Genomic DNA, 13659 nt, shown 5'->3' with positions numbered 1-13659 from the left:
TTGAGAAGCAAATTTATTGGCCCTGTTTCTCTGACTAGACGAGTTCATTGCTTATGTGCAAAATTATTGCAAACAATGAGTCATATTGATTAGCAATTATCTTTCTTTGGTAACGTGTGATTTACCAAAAGCATCACATTTCGTCAGGATTCGTTATATATGGTGCCGTCAATCAACTGGAAATACATTCTCACAGTAAATTCTAGTTTATTTCATTTTTACATTGCATTAGGGATGTTTTTCCTATATAGGATCACTAGTATGTCAGCGGTTAGTGTAGTAGGAAAATGGGTCACACTTTATATCAGGTGACCTACTATATACTAACATTAAATACATACAAGACTATGTATTTACTGTGTAACTACATGTTGTTCTGCAAAATTCCCACATTTGCTGCTACTGAGGTTGAGGTATGGGTAGGTTTAGGAGTAAGGTTAGGGTTAGGATTAGGGGTTAGAATTAGGTTTTGGGATAAGGGGTGGGTTAGGGGTAAAGTTAACAGTGTAACTACAAATTAAATGCAAGTACTTTAAATGTAATTACAATGCAACAATGCGTATATACATAATAAGTACATTGTATAAAATGGTTAAGTACATAGTAGTTAAGGCCACCTAATATAAAGTGGATCCACAAAATGAAAGTGGTTCTACAAATTACTGCAATGAATCACATGTCTGTCACTGAGGGAACAGCGACTGTATGAATACTTTGGGAAATTGTCCTGATGGGACATGTTTTAGTACATGCTCATGGCAGCTTTTTTTCTTTTCTTCGATTAACACTTTTTATTGACTCCAACACATGAAACAGAAAAACAAAACATATGTGCAGAATCAACTTTTAACCCCCAGTATTTCCTTCCCCCCTCCCAATCACCACGCCCTGACCCCCCCAAAAATAATAATAACTAAAAAATTATTAAAAAAAACAAAAAAAAACAAATATATATATATACTGTATATATATATATATATACACACACACACACATTTAAAACTATAAATCCCTCTCCAATGCCCCTCCCCGAGAGCCTTCCAAAAAGGCCAAATACCTGCTCCACTTCCTATTTAATACCCTCAGGTTGCCTAGCCTTCTATCTGACATTTCTTCAAATGCTGCCACCCTCCCCATTTCCGTGCACCACTTCCAAAATGAGGGCGCTCCATCCGACCTTCATCCCCTAAAGATAATCTGTCTGCCGATCATAACACTGGCTAGAACACAATTACTTATATATTTATCCCCTATATTAATGACTGCCCCATCACCTAAAATACAGAGTCTGGGGCTAAATGAAATTTGAGTGCCCAATACATCACATATAAAACTCTGAACCCTCAGCCAAAATTCTTTGATCTTAACACACCACCAAAATACGTGGTTTGTGTCCCCATCTTCTGATTGGCATCACAGGTGGGTTTGTCTTTAAGACCAAGCCTATACAATCTAGAGGGGGTCCAATAGAATCAATGTCAAATCTTAAATTGCATAAAGCGCACCCTTGCATCTCTAGATGCAGACTTGAGTTTTTTTAGAATCCTAACCCACACTCCCTCCTCCAATACCAAGTTTAAATCTTTCTCTCATAATCTCTTGATAGAAGTTGAAGCTCCATCCCCCAGACTCTGAATTAGTAGAGAGTAATACACTGATGCCTCGTGACCTTTTCCAAAGGCAGTAATCACCACTTCCACTTTAGGGGGGTTACTCCCAAAAATAGTACAGAGTAGGTGGCGCAGTTGTAAATATCTAAAGAACTGAGACCTGGGAATCCCAAAATGTTGAACCATATTTTCTAAGGATCTCAACACTCCACTCTCATATAGGTCACTGAGTGTATTAATCTTCCTCACAATCCACTCTGTCCAGCAGAAAGAAGACTTGTCAATACATAAGTTTGGGTTCAGCCATAAGCTCGAAGCAACATCTAAATAAATGTCTGAATTAAACATTCTGGACACTTTTGCCCATACTGCATGCAAATTCAAGATAACGGGGTGTAACCTAACTTCTCTGGTTAGTTTGATAGAAAGGCTTTGCAATGGCAAGATAGGGGCAAGAATTTCCTGTTCCGCAAAACCAAACAAAGAGAAAAAAGAAAAATGTGCGCATTAACCCCACGCACGACAGCACCAACTGGCATCCATCCCTCTAAACTCAAACTGTCCATGCACGCCTGCAAGAACCCCTGCGACAACTTTGCCGTCAGATTAATCAAGTCAAGGTGTTTCTATACAAATTTTGTGAGACAGAATTACATTGCAAAAGATAATCTATAAAACAAACTCCAGCCAATAGTGGAATAAACACAAAGAGCATGTAGATTAATCCATAAAACTGTCCTGAAGGCATGTTACTATACAAATTAACCAGCACAAGAAGAGCACGCCAATTCCCCAAACAGTCAAGCGGATGTTCAGTGAGCCGGTCCCCTCGGCTGCAACATGAGTGCAACAAATGACTTAATTGCTCCAATGTCTTGCAAGAAATACTCCAAAAAACAAACTCCAGCCAATAGGAGGAATACATACAAAGAGCATGTAGATTCATCCATAAAGCTATCCTGAAGGTGTGATACTCTATGAAATAAACTCAAGCCACTAGGTGTAACAAGGCACAAAAGCAAAAAAAAAAAAAAAGAACAGTTTCCTCGAACAGTCAAGTGAATGTTCAGTGAGCCTGTCCACTCGGCTGCAATGTAAGTACCACAAGATAACTTACTGACTCCATTGACTATATGAAGGACATCGCTTGCTGTGGGCATGTGAATGTTTTACGGCCATCCTTAGCATCTATTCTCAATGTGGCCAGGAATATCGGTGCAAAAGCGACCATCCGTTGATGTAAAAGTTTCTTGCATTCCTTGAATCTAACACGTTTCTCTCTTGTCGAATTCGCAAAGTCTGGGAACAAGAAAATGCTGTGGTTTTTCAAAGAAAGCCTTCCTTTACACCTCGCCTCACGTAACACAAGATCTTTATCAGATGATCTCAGAAATTTGGCCAAAATTGATCAGGGACTGTCTCCCTCTGCGGATCTCCTTGCCAGAACCCCAAGAGCTCACTCCATTTCCAGCTTATGGCCTGTTATGTGGAGCAGATTTGGAAGTAGCACATCCGGGAATTTCACAATATCCTGACCCCCTTTGGCCTCAGGAATTCCGACAATATGGATGTTATTCACTGGCTACGGTTCTCCATGTTCTCCCACACATGTTCCAAATCCACCTTGGTCGCTAGCGGATTATTAGATAATTTGCTGTCCGAAGACTCCAGATAATTGATCAGTTTCTCGACATACCCCACTCTTGGATCCACTTCAGAGAACTTAGTCTCCATGGCAGTGATCGATCGATGTATCACCAAGATCCTCCAAGTCAGCAACAACCTTCATCAACATTGCCGACATACCCAGCATCTCTCGCTGCAGCTCTATGACCAAATCAGCTCCCTGGCTCGCGGCCCACTCGGGGGTGTCAGCTTGAGCACGTGAGTGTCTTTTAATGTCTCCAGAGCCCGAGGACTTTGAATTCTTTGACATATTGTCCTCCTAGAAAGGTTATGGAACAGAGTGTATCGAATCTCACCGGTTTATATCATTAAAAGTGTTAAAACTAGCAAAGTGCACAGTCCGATCATTGCATGGTATCACATGACTCCCACGGCAGCTTTTAAATAAAAGTAGGCCCTCTTTATAGAGTACAGTAATACTGCTTTAGTGAATTTATCACATGTTACATGAATATGACTGTTATTACAGCCTCAATTGATATTAGGACAGTTCTTTATTCTGGTTTATGTATTTGTATGACAATCAGAGTGCTTGGTTCTTATTTTGAGAAGGTCTTTTCTTGTTTATAAAAAAACATAGGTTTGCTCTGTAATGTAGTAAGTTACTGTGTCTGATGAACTATCTGCCATTTCGAAAACATCCAGATGGTTCCTCTTTAGTGTTAGCCACACTAGACCTTGTCTATCCTATTCTCTTGAACTGAGTGCCAATGGTCGGGGCCAAGGGTGCGATGACGCATGTTGTGGAATGTGAAAATACTAATGAGCAATGTCTCGTGATGTCATGAATGCACAGATTTCCAAACAAGATGTTTCAGCAGGGTGGTAACTATAAAAGCTGTTTTTAGAATTGAGAGGAAGTTTTGAGTTATGAAATTTACAGTATGTTTAGTACAGTTACCTCTTATATGTCTAATATCAAGGAAAATTTGATTATCCATTTCATGACCTCTTAACAAATGTATTTGTCATCTCAACTAATTTAGCAGAGTTGTCTGAACAAACAAAGATTTGCCAGCTCCCAGCATGCATTGCAGCATAAATAAATATGGAGGTTAGTGTTGTAGGTTTGTTTTCTTGTTAATATTTGTGTTGCTGTTGTTGTTTTTGTCATTACTGTTGATTAACAGTTATGTGGTGATGCTAAGAGCTCATCTTTTACTTAGTATTAGCATTACTGAAGTTTACAAAAAAAAAAAAAAGTCCATGCAAAAATAAATACAAAATAAATAAAAATAAACAAATAAATATGAGTTATAAAAACAATTTGTTTTTACAGTGAATATATCAGTCTATCACTAGTTTTAAAAAAAAAAAACTCTTAAAAACAGTTTAAGTCTGTTGGTTAATGTGCTCAACTGTATCAAAGTATTCAAGAGACTGCCAAACCTTCAGTCAGGACGCCCATACCTCTCTGCAAGATATATTGGGTGTGCGTCATTTTGCCTACAGAGCCTCAGATACTTAATGGCTTATTTGTTTGCATCAGTCATAACTGCTCATTCTTAGTTCAGCTCACATGCAATGTGGAATGAAAATAGCCTCTACCAATCTGTCTTTCTTATAGCAGCAATTAGCTTAAGTGTGTTTGTATTTCAAATATGTCCAAGTGAATTAAACAACAGCCTGTAGAATGGGGACAGAAAGCATCCAAGAGTAATTGACTGTGATGCATCTCTCTCAACCCCAACAAAAATAGCCTGCTCCGTCTATCATGCTGATGCTATTTTTGGCCGCTGTTATTGATGCAGCCCACTGTGACGCAAACTGTCCGGGAGGGACGTGTGCCTCTTCACTCTGTTGGTCCAGAGCAGAGCTGGCTGAGGGTTAGCAATAAATGAGCTATTTTTGGTATGTGTTCATAGCGTTCTCTGTCATGAGTAGATTAAATCATTAGCTGAGATTGGGATTTGGATTAGAATCAATGCTAAAGTGTTTATTCTACTTTTGGCAGTGGTTTTCTCCACATTTCAACACTTATTACATAGATCATTGATCATGTTAGGAGGAGAACAGCAGTTTACTTCATCATGGGCAAAGGCCACACTCATGTAAAGGAAGGCATGTACTTTCTGGGAAACGGACCACCTACATTTTTTGAGTGAAGTGAATTTTGAATTCACATGTCTATATTTGGTCAATCCAGTTGAGCTGCTTTAAACTGAACATAGTATCATCATCTTTCTATCCTCATGTTGCTGGAAACTCATATGAATATTTCCCTGTCTGAGAAATAAGAGTTATTATTAATATTTCAAAGTGTTCTTTGCCATTTAAACAAAAACATGATGATATTCACTGGCTGTCAAGATCAGTTGCCGTTTTGCTTGGTTTATTTTAAAAGACTTCATATGATATGTGAGGATTTGAACCCAGATTCTGTTACAGTACATGCTAAAAAAAACTATACCACTACATATACTAACACATAATTTTTGAACTACTAAGTATCTCCTCCAATAAATAGGTTAATTATGATACCACTCACTGATGTGCACAAAACGGGGGGCTACAGGGGCACAAGCCCCTGCCCCTCCTGTTCATAAATCTAAAGGTGCCCTTCTCAAATGTAAAGGTGACTTTAAGAGCGCTGAGATTTAAGCGTTGTTGTCTTTACTAGAGATCGACTGATTTATCAGTTTTGCTGATTAATTGGCACCAATAACAGATTTCTGAAACTATCAGTTATCTGCAAAAATCCACACCAATAGTTTTTCCCTGTTGCGTCTGGTGCTAGGGCGGCTGGGAAGGGTACGCTGTCATTACACAGTATAAGTGCAACCTCTTGAGGCAAAATTAAAATTACTTCACTGATGCCTTGTCAGATTAGGGTGACCACCTGACTATTGCTCGGTTGCTGGTCAACAGAACTGATTTTGCGGGACAATGCGGGACACGAGGGAGAGATAACTTATTATTATTGTACTAGGTGAATAAATATTGATTTTATATTAGATGTATTTTTGCAGTGATGTTAAATGTTAATGACGGCGCTGACCGGCGCTGTGAACGTCACTCAGTTTGGCATAAGGTCTATGATACAAACTAATTTTAACAGCACGGACCTACTCAATCTAAATATAATGAAGTGAAAATAATAATCTAATCGTTAAAAAGCACATTTCCAAATAAGCACATCAATTCAATTAGGAAAGACTAGAATGATTAAATGCATTCTTACTGGATTTAGTGCATCTTGAATTAAAAAAAATGTGTCTGATCTGGCAGCTTCGAGTAGGGCCTTCTCATTCATTACGTGTCTTCTGGCAGGTCTAGCTGTAGTTCACTTTCACCAGGAGACCACAGATGCTCAGTTCCTTGTTTCTGTCCACGCAGCGGTCATCAGAGAAAACCCCCTCTCCACGAACGCTTTGGTGACAGGAATGCTCAAAGCCAAAGATACCAGAGCTGGGCACTGAAATGCTTCAGCAGAGCTGTCCGTGAAACTTCGGTGGCATACCCTGCACTCTCTTTTTTAGGGTCACCTGTAACTGGTTTTAACCATGTATATATTTCTCCCATTCTTTTATTATACGAACAAAGACACTTTTTCTTCTCGGGAGCTCCGGATAGATCAATTTATCTGTTGCAGTTTTTTCACTTTTTTTTTTTTTATCTTATTTTAGCAAATTACCTCTCATTGTTACATCCATCCCCAGCTAGTGTTATAACTCAGGTTGTAACAACGGAACTCTTTGTATTTGACACTAACTCACATAATCTATGTTTGTGTAATAGATGTCCAAGTGAGTTATATTTGTAGAAGACAGATATGGGTAATATGTATACAAATCGTCTATATTGATGACATCACTGCAGCTCTTTTCTGATTGGTCAAACTGACAGTGTTATAACTAACCCAGTGTTACAACACTCCCCGATCTCACGATTGTTACCATCTATTACCATCTATTTGCATTAGTTTCTATACAGCTGGTCACGTTTATGCATTCGTTAGACAGCTAAGTTGTATTTAAAGTTTGTGACTTAAATTAATATCTTCATGCAGCTGAGAGAAACGTATAAACAAATCAGAAACGCATCTGATGACAAATTAAAAAACATTATCCTCACTGTAATACGCTGACTTCAGATCAATCACATTCTTTTACTAAAAAGGCTAGACACAGCACAATAAATACAGTTTAACAGAAAGCAGGTGTCTCAATATACTTTTAAAGTTTTTTATTAGACACATCATCTAAAAAACAGTGCTCCTGCACGAGATGCTGAATATACAAAAACAAAGGGAAATAAAGACTTTCATCTAGTGTGCATTTACATAGAAAAACAAATGGATGGTTACAAAAGCGTTCGGTGTGAACAGCCTGTTATAGTTGGTGGAGGTCTTTGGCCATTGTGTCTTGCTCTCTTATAAGCGTTTCTCAGATTAAGCAATGAGTTGTTTAAATGCTTTTTCAGGAAAGATGTTCAACTTGGAAATGTGTTTTTTCAACAGCCCCTAGCCTGGGCTCATATTCTGAGCCACTTCACCACCAAGTTCAGCCGAATACCACTGCTATCTGTGAATATTGCTACTCTACATAGTACTGTACAACTGTACTGAATAAAAAACAATGTGGTATTTCGCTGTTATTATGAAGCTTGAGTCTGGAGTAGTAGGAATCAGTGCAAAGTGTAACTCTATTGAAGAATTTTCCCCCTCATTTTACCTTTGACATAACATTTGAGAATATGGACCTACTACATTTTTTTATTTATTTCTTTTAAGGCACATTAGTTGAAAATGAAATGCTCTTTTTTAACAGACAGTATAGGAATGTTCTTTGCAATAGTATAATGGTGCTGAATGGTTTATATATTTATTTTGCCCTCTTGTGGACCAAGGAAACAACGTCAATTTAAAAATCAGCTGACTTTAAAATTTTAATATTAATTCATAGATATTCATATTTATTTCATTTAAAAAGTACAATGCATTTTGATGGTTCAGTTAGTACTGTTTATTTTTGTAAAAGTATTATATTTTCATGCAGTATCAATCGGCTTGTACAGCCCAACTTAGTTATCGTATCTGTAAAATCCATCGGTCTACCTCTAGTCTGAACTACTTCATAATATTCTTTAACCATCCTAGTATTATTGGTACTATTATTGTTGTTGACATTATTATCATTATTGCTGTGTAAATAAATTATAATGCACAAGTTACAAATATCTTGAAAATGCTTTATTTCCATTAAATTAAAAGTTGCAAACATTTTCATTAATTAAGTAAATTGTTGCAATTGTGTTATCAATTCCTTCATTTTTATCATTATGTTACTTACAATCATGTTTCAATTTACAATAACCACCACAAAAAAATAAGTAATAAATAAGTAGGCAATGGTGTAACATTGCTGGCAAGGACGAAGACGATGGAGTGACGAACCCAAGTGCAGTTTATTAAACAAATGTGAGATCCAAAAACCCTAACTAGAAACATGAAACATTAACATGAACATGACTAAACTAGACTTGACACAAACAAAACATGACTTGACTAAATCTTGACTTGGCTTGGCTTGACTTAAACAAAACAAAACTACAACAAAGTGACATTAACAATACTCCACAAAGGCCAATGGCAAACATGAGGGCTAAAATACATTGACATGGGTAACAAGTTAACAAGACCACCAATGAAAATACAAGACTGAAAACAATATAACAAGACAATGAAACATGAAGCAATAACTAGACAAGACTAATAAACAATGGGATGAAGGCGGAGTCCAGGGGGGTCATGAGAGACTCGAGGGGCATAGCCAAGTTGGAGTCATAGGGATGGAGGCAGGCCTGGACCGTGGCGCAGAGGCTGTCCTGGACAGGTTTCCTTGTGACATGGCATGGAGCAGACTGTGGTTCGGCTGTGACATAACATGGAGCAGCCTGGAGTTTGGCTGAGACATGGCATGGAGCAGGTTGAGGCGTGGCTGTGACATGGCATGAAGCAGGCTGAGGCGTGGCTGTGACATGACATGGAGCAGGCTAAGGCATGGCTGTGACATGGCATGGAGCAGGCTGAGGTGTGGCTGTGACATGGCATGGAGCAAGCTGAGGCGTAGCTGTGACATGGCATGGAGCAGGTTGAGGCATGGCTGTGACATGGCATGGAGCAGGCTAAGGCATGGCTGTGACATGGCATGGAGCTGACTCAGGCGTGGCAGTGACATGGCCTGGAGCTGACACTGGCGTGGCTATGACATGACCTGGATTTTTTTTTTTTATTAATGTTTCAAGGTTCCACTTCTTGTTTCCCTCACATATGAATCTATCACATCCTATTTTAAAAATATAGTTCATATAAAGTGAATTAACAACTTGTAGTTTCAATTTCAAGCAATGGGCTTCATTAACGAGGCGATCACAAAACGAGCCAGGCACCTTCCTGAAATGGTAAAAGAACACCATCAAAATGTTGCTGCTTTTTGGCATTAAAAAGTTACAATAAAATCGATAAATGTCAGGACGTGAAAAAAGTCATAACCGTCGTGAATTCAGGGGCGCAGAACTATCCGAAAAGTGGCTTCTGATTAGGCTATCACCCAATGTCATGTAGATGATGGCTATTGTGTAATACAGGTGTCGGTAACCTATAGCACACATTGCATTGGCACGCAGAGGGGTAATCATTGGCACACCAGCAACGGCAAGAGAGGAGTAGACTATATTTATATAAATTCCGCACCTGCATTCCAATCTACATTGATGTAAATCCTTCCTCATGATTACGCAGCGTGTTTTCATCAGCTGAATGGGAAGCTAAACACTATTAAAGTGTGATGAGACTGGCGCTGCACTTGCAAGCCAGCAGCACATCACGAGCCAGCAGCACTTCTTTTTCGATTAATCTTGGGATTAAATGCTAAAAAAGTGTCGGGACGAACACAGAAAGTGAGGGGGAGCATCCCAATTAATAGTTTCTACGCCACATTTTAAAATAGGCTAGCTTTATAGCAAGTGTTATGTCGGTAGCCAGGTGAGCAGCAATACAGCAGACCCAAAATTAAGGGGAAATTATTTAATTATTTAATACCTCTGAAGAACTAAGTACCCCCTTAAAAAGAAAAGAAAAAGAAAAAAGGGTGCATTATTGTTACGAATTAGGACGGAGGCAGACAAAGGTTGAGGATCCAAATGCGGGTTTATTGATGAACAGACACAACAGGAGCAAACAAAACAACCACGATGGGTAAAAATGAAAACAAAACACAAAAACGCTGGAACACTGGAACTAGGGACACGGGCAACACAGGCGTGGGAGCGAACATCAACAACATTCAACAAACGACCAGGTAATGGAGGAACGGGCAGGGTTATACACACACAAGGCAGGATGATTACAAACAAGACACAGGTGAGAACAATGACAGTGAACACGAACGCTAACAAGGAGACTATGGAGTTAAATAACGGACAAAAGTGAAAACTAAGGAGCAAGGTGAAACACGACAGGGTAATACATGACAATTATGATACCACTAATGTGGTGGTTATTTTCAAATCTCATGTTTGCATGCACAGATTTTCATCAGTCCAAACCTTTAGTCTATATAGACCCCAAAATCGAGATAAGACAACACGATAACACAAGTTCCGGCCCAATATTCTGATACCTTTACCCCATTCTGCTGTGTTATTGAAAAGCAGCATATCCCATCAGAAAGTTTTGCATCAATTCAAATGTGTTTACCTTTTATTGTGGCGCTACAGCCTCAGACACACAGGTTTGGATCCCATGGAGACCTGGAAGTAATCGTGTTCAAATAATCATTGATGAGTTTGCATTTCACCTTTTAAGATTACATTTTTACTCAACAGATGGTTAGAGAGTAGAGATTAAAAAATATGCATTCCTCTTTACTGTATTACAGAATTTACAACTAAAAACAACTCACTATTGGCGCCATTCTGTGGACATTTCAGCTGGAAACTGGAGCTGACACGTGCCCATTCATTCAACAGCACTTCCATCTTCAGACACTTGGTGCAGTGGTTTGAATTTCCATAAGTACAGACCGATTTTAGCTGAAGAATTTTGCACATACTGTCGCCGAATTCACAGTAAGATTAAAATCTGCATATTGTGCATAACGTATTTCATGTTAAATATTCTATTTACCCTTAAATGGAATTATTAGCCAGGTTCCAGCTATGGTATGTGTAGTGAATAGGGAGTATTACATCAGCTGACATCATTTTTGAACCATAGAGAGAATTTGGTGAAATACACAAAACGTGTGTAAGGGATGCAATGCCATCCATCCATCCATCCATCGTCAACCGCTTATCCTGTGTACAGCGTCGCGGGGGGTTGGAGCCTATCCCAGCTAACATTGGGCGAAAGGCGGGGGACACCCTGGACAGGTCGCCAGTCCATCGCAGGGGATGCAATGCGTGGATGCAAATTATAGAATTTTTAATGCAGTTTTGCTGTCAACAAATTGATAATCCAGTACAGTCAAATTATATCTATATTCTGTATCATCAAGCATTACATAATTGGCCAGATTGCCTCTACAACGGATCTAAAAATATGCCAAGAATGCTTTCTTCTCATGTTGCTAACTATTTTGCATAAACATATTAGCCTCATGCCCATTCCTCCTCCACCTAGATTAGAGTACATAGCAAAGATTGGAGGGAGACCAGAGTGACCTCACAGTGAATAAAAAAAAAAGTAGATTGACTTATCATAAGTTAAACTGTTTACTTAAATTTGAAGCACTGCCTCCAGTGGCCGAAGCGGAAGTATTTTTGAACATTAGCTGCACATGTGAGCTCCAGTATCCAGGTGATATGCCTGCAGAGGGGTGCCAAAATCAATTTGTAAAGTGAGTTGTTTTTAGCTGTAAAGGATGTAATACAGTGAAAAGGAATGCATATTTTATGAACTCTACTCCCAAAACCTAAACCTAACCATCAGTGGAGTAAAAATGTATTCTAGGAGGTAAAATGGAACCTCTGTGTCATACTCGTCACTGATTATGCAAACATGATTACTTCCTGATTTCAACACAGGAGGAGAACCCAGGAGACGGTAAGCATGCATGAACCAGTACAAAATGCCTGACGGGAGATGGTGTCAGTAATTTGGCATAATGGGGCCGATGTCAGGGTATGGAACATTTGGAAGCAAAATTCCAACTTCCTGTGTGATCATGCTATAGACAGAGTTATCTTGCATGAAAATACAAGGTCATTTTTAAAACATGTTATGAAAGTCATTAGATCCAAAATCTGATTAAATTAGATGCAATTATTTTTCTATTTAATAGATTATTTAAGATCTGCACCATTTCTTTTAATTATTTATTATTTATTTTTCCTAATGTTTACATGAAAGATTTTCATTTCAAATGAGTTATCAGTCTGATTATTAAGGATATTATTAGGATGCATAATGTAAACGTACCTATTGATTTCACTGTCAGATGTGAGACTGATAATTCAGCATGAGTTCAATGAAAGTATCAGCTACCACCTGGTGGACATTATTACACAGAGCTCCAGGTGAAGGGCAGGTCCTTATTAAAGTGTAAGTGTTGCATTGAAAGTAAAAAATGAATTGTTCAGACGTTATGACTTTGACATTGCAGTACAGGTTGGCAAGCACAGGCAGGTTTTAGTTGTGAACATCAGAAATATTCACTCTCTGGATGATAGAGGATCATGGAATGTGTGTTTAATGAACAGACCACACCAGCTGAGCCTTGCTGTATCTATCTGCAAACTCCTTCACACTCTGACACACAGGTTTCCCTTCTCATTGTGATTCCACCTTGTTCTCTCTCTCTCTCTCTCTCTCTCTCTCTCTCTCTCTCTCTCTCTCTCTCTCTCTCTCTCTCTCTCTCTCTCTCTCTCTCTATCTCTCTCTCTCTCTCTAGTCTTCACTTTCTTTTAAAGGCTACAAGAAGAGAGGATTGAATTTTAATAGATTTTCTGATAGGTTAGTGGAGGTGAATCTAATACCCAATTAATAAAACTGTTTACAAGCCAGCAGGAGCCAAACAGAACACACACGCACACACAGACAAAGAGACTATGTCTTGACAACAACTCAAATAAATAGTGAGAAACAGTCAGCTAAAGAGGTCAAAAATGGCAGAAGTTACTATTTGTTTTGTTTTTTCTTAATGAGTTGAAACTTTTGTCATTCAGAAGAAATTCGGAGACTAATGTTCACAAACAAACAGGTAAATTATAGGGCTACTAATTGATTAAAATATTTAATTTAATGAATTTCATCATATCCCGATTAATTAAATTAATCACATTTATAAATATTTGATTTGATAGGCCCCCAAATAAAAATAATTCAATATATAATGATTCAATAATTATAATTTTATTTAAA

At 38.4% G+C, this 13659-nt stretch overlaps 1 protein-coding gene across 1 annotated transcript in view; it reads left to right on the top strand.

Annotated features, from left to right (window-relative positions):
* LOC127656798 (disks large-associated protein 2-like) overlaps positions 1-13659 on the top strand; it is a 215888-nt gene that overhangs the window by 124786 nt on the left and 77443 nt on the right. The window lies entirely within an intron of this gene.

The sequence above is a fragment of the Xyrauchen texanus genome, chromosome 16 (assembly GCF_025860055.1).
Source record: "Xyrauchen texanus isolate HMW12.3.18 chromosome 16, RBS_HiC_50CHRs, whole genome shotgun sequence".
Lineage (NCBI taxonomy): Eukaryota > Metazoa > Chordata > Actinopteri > Cypriniformes > Catostomidae > Xyrauchen > Xyrauchen texanus.
This window is presented reverse-complemented; position numbering and strand designations above follow the sequence as displayed.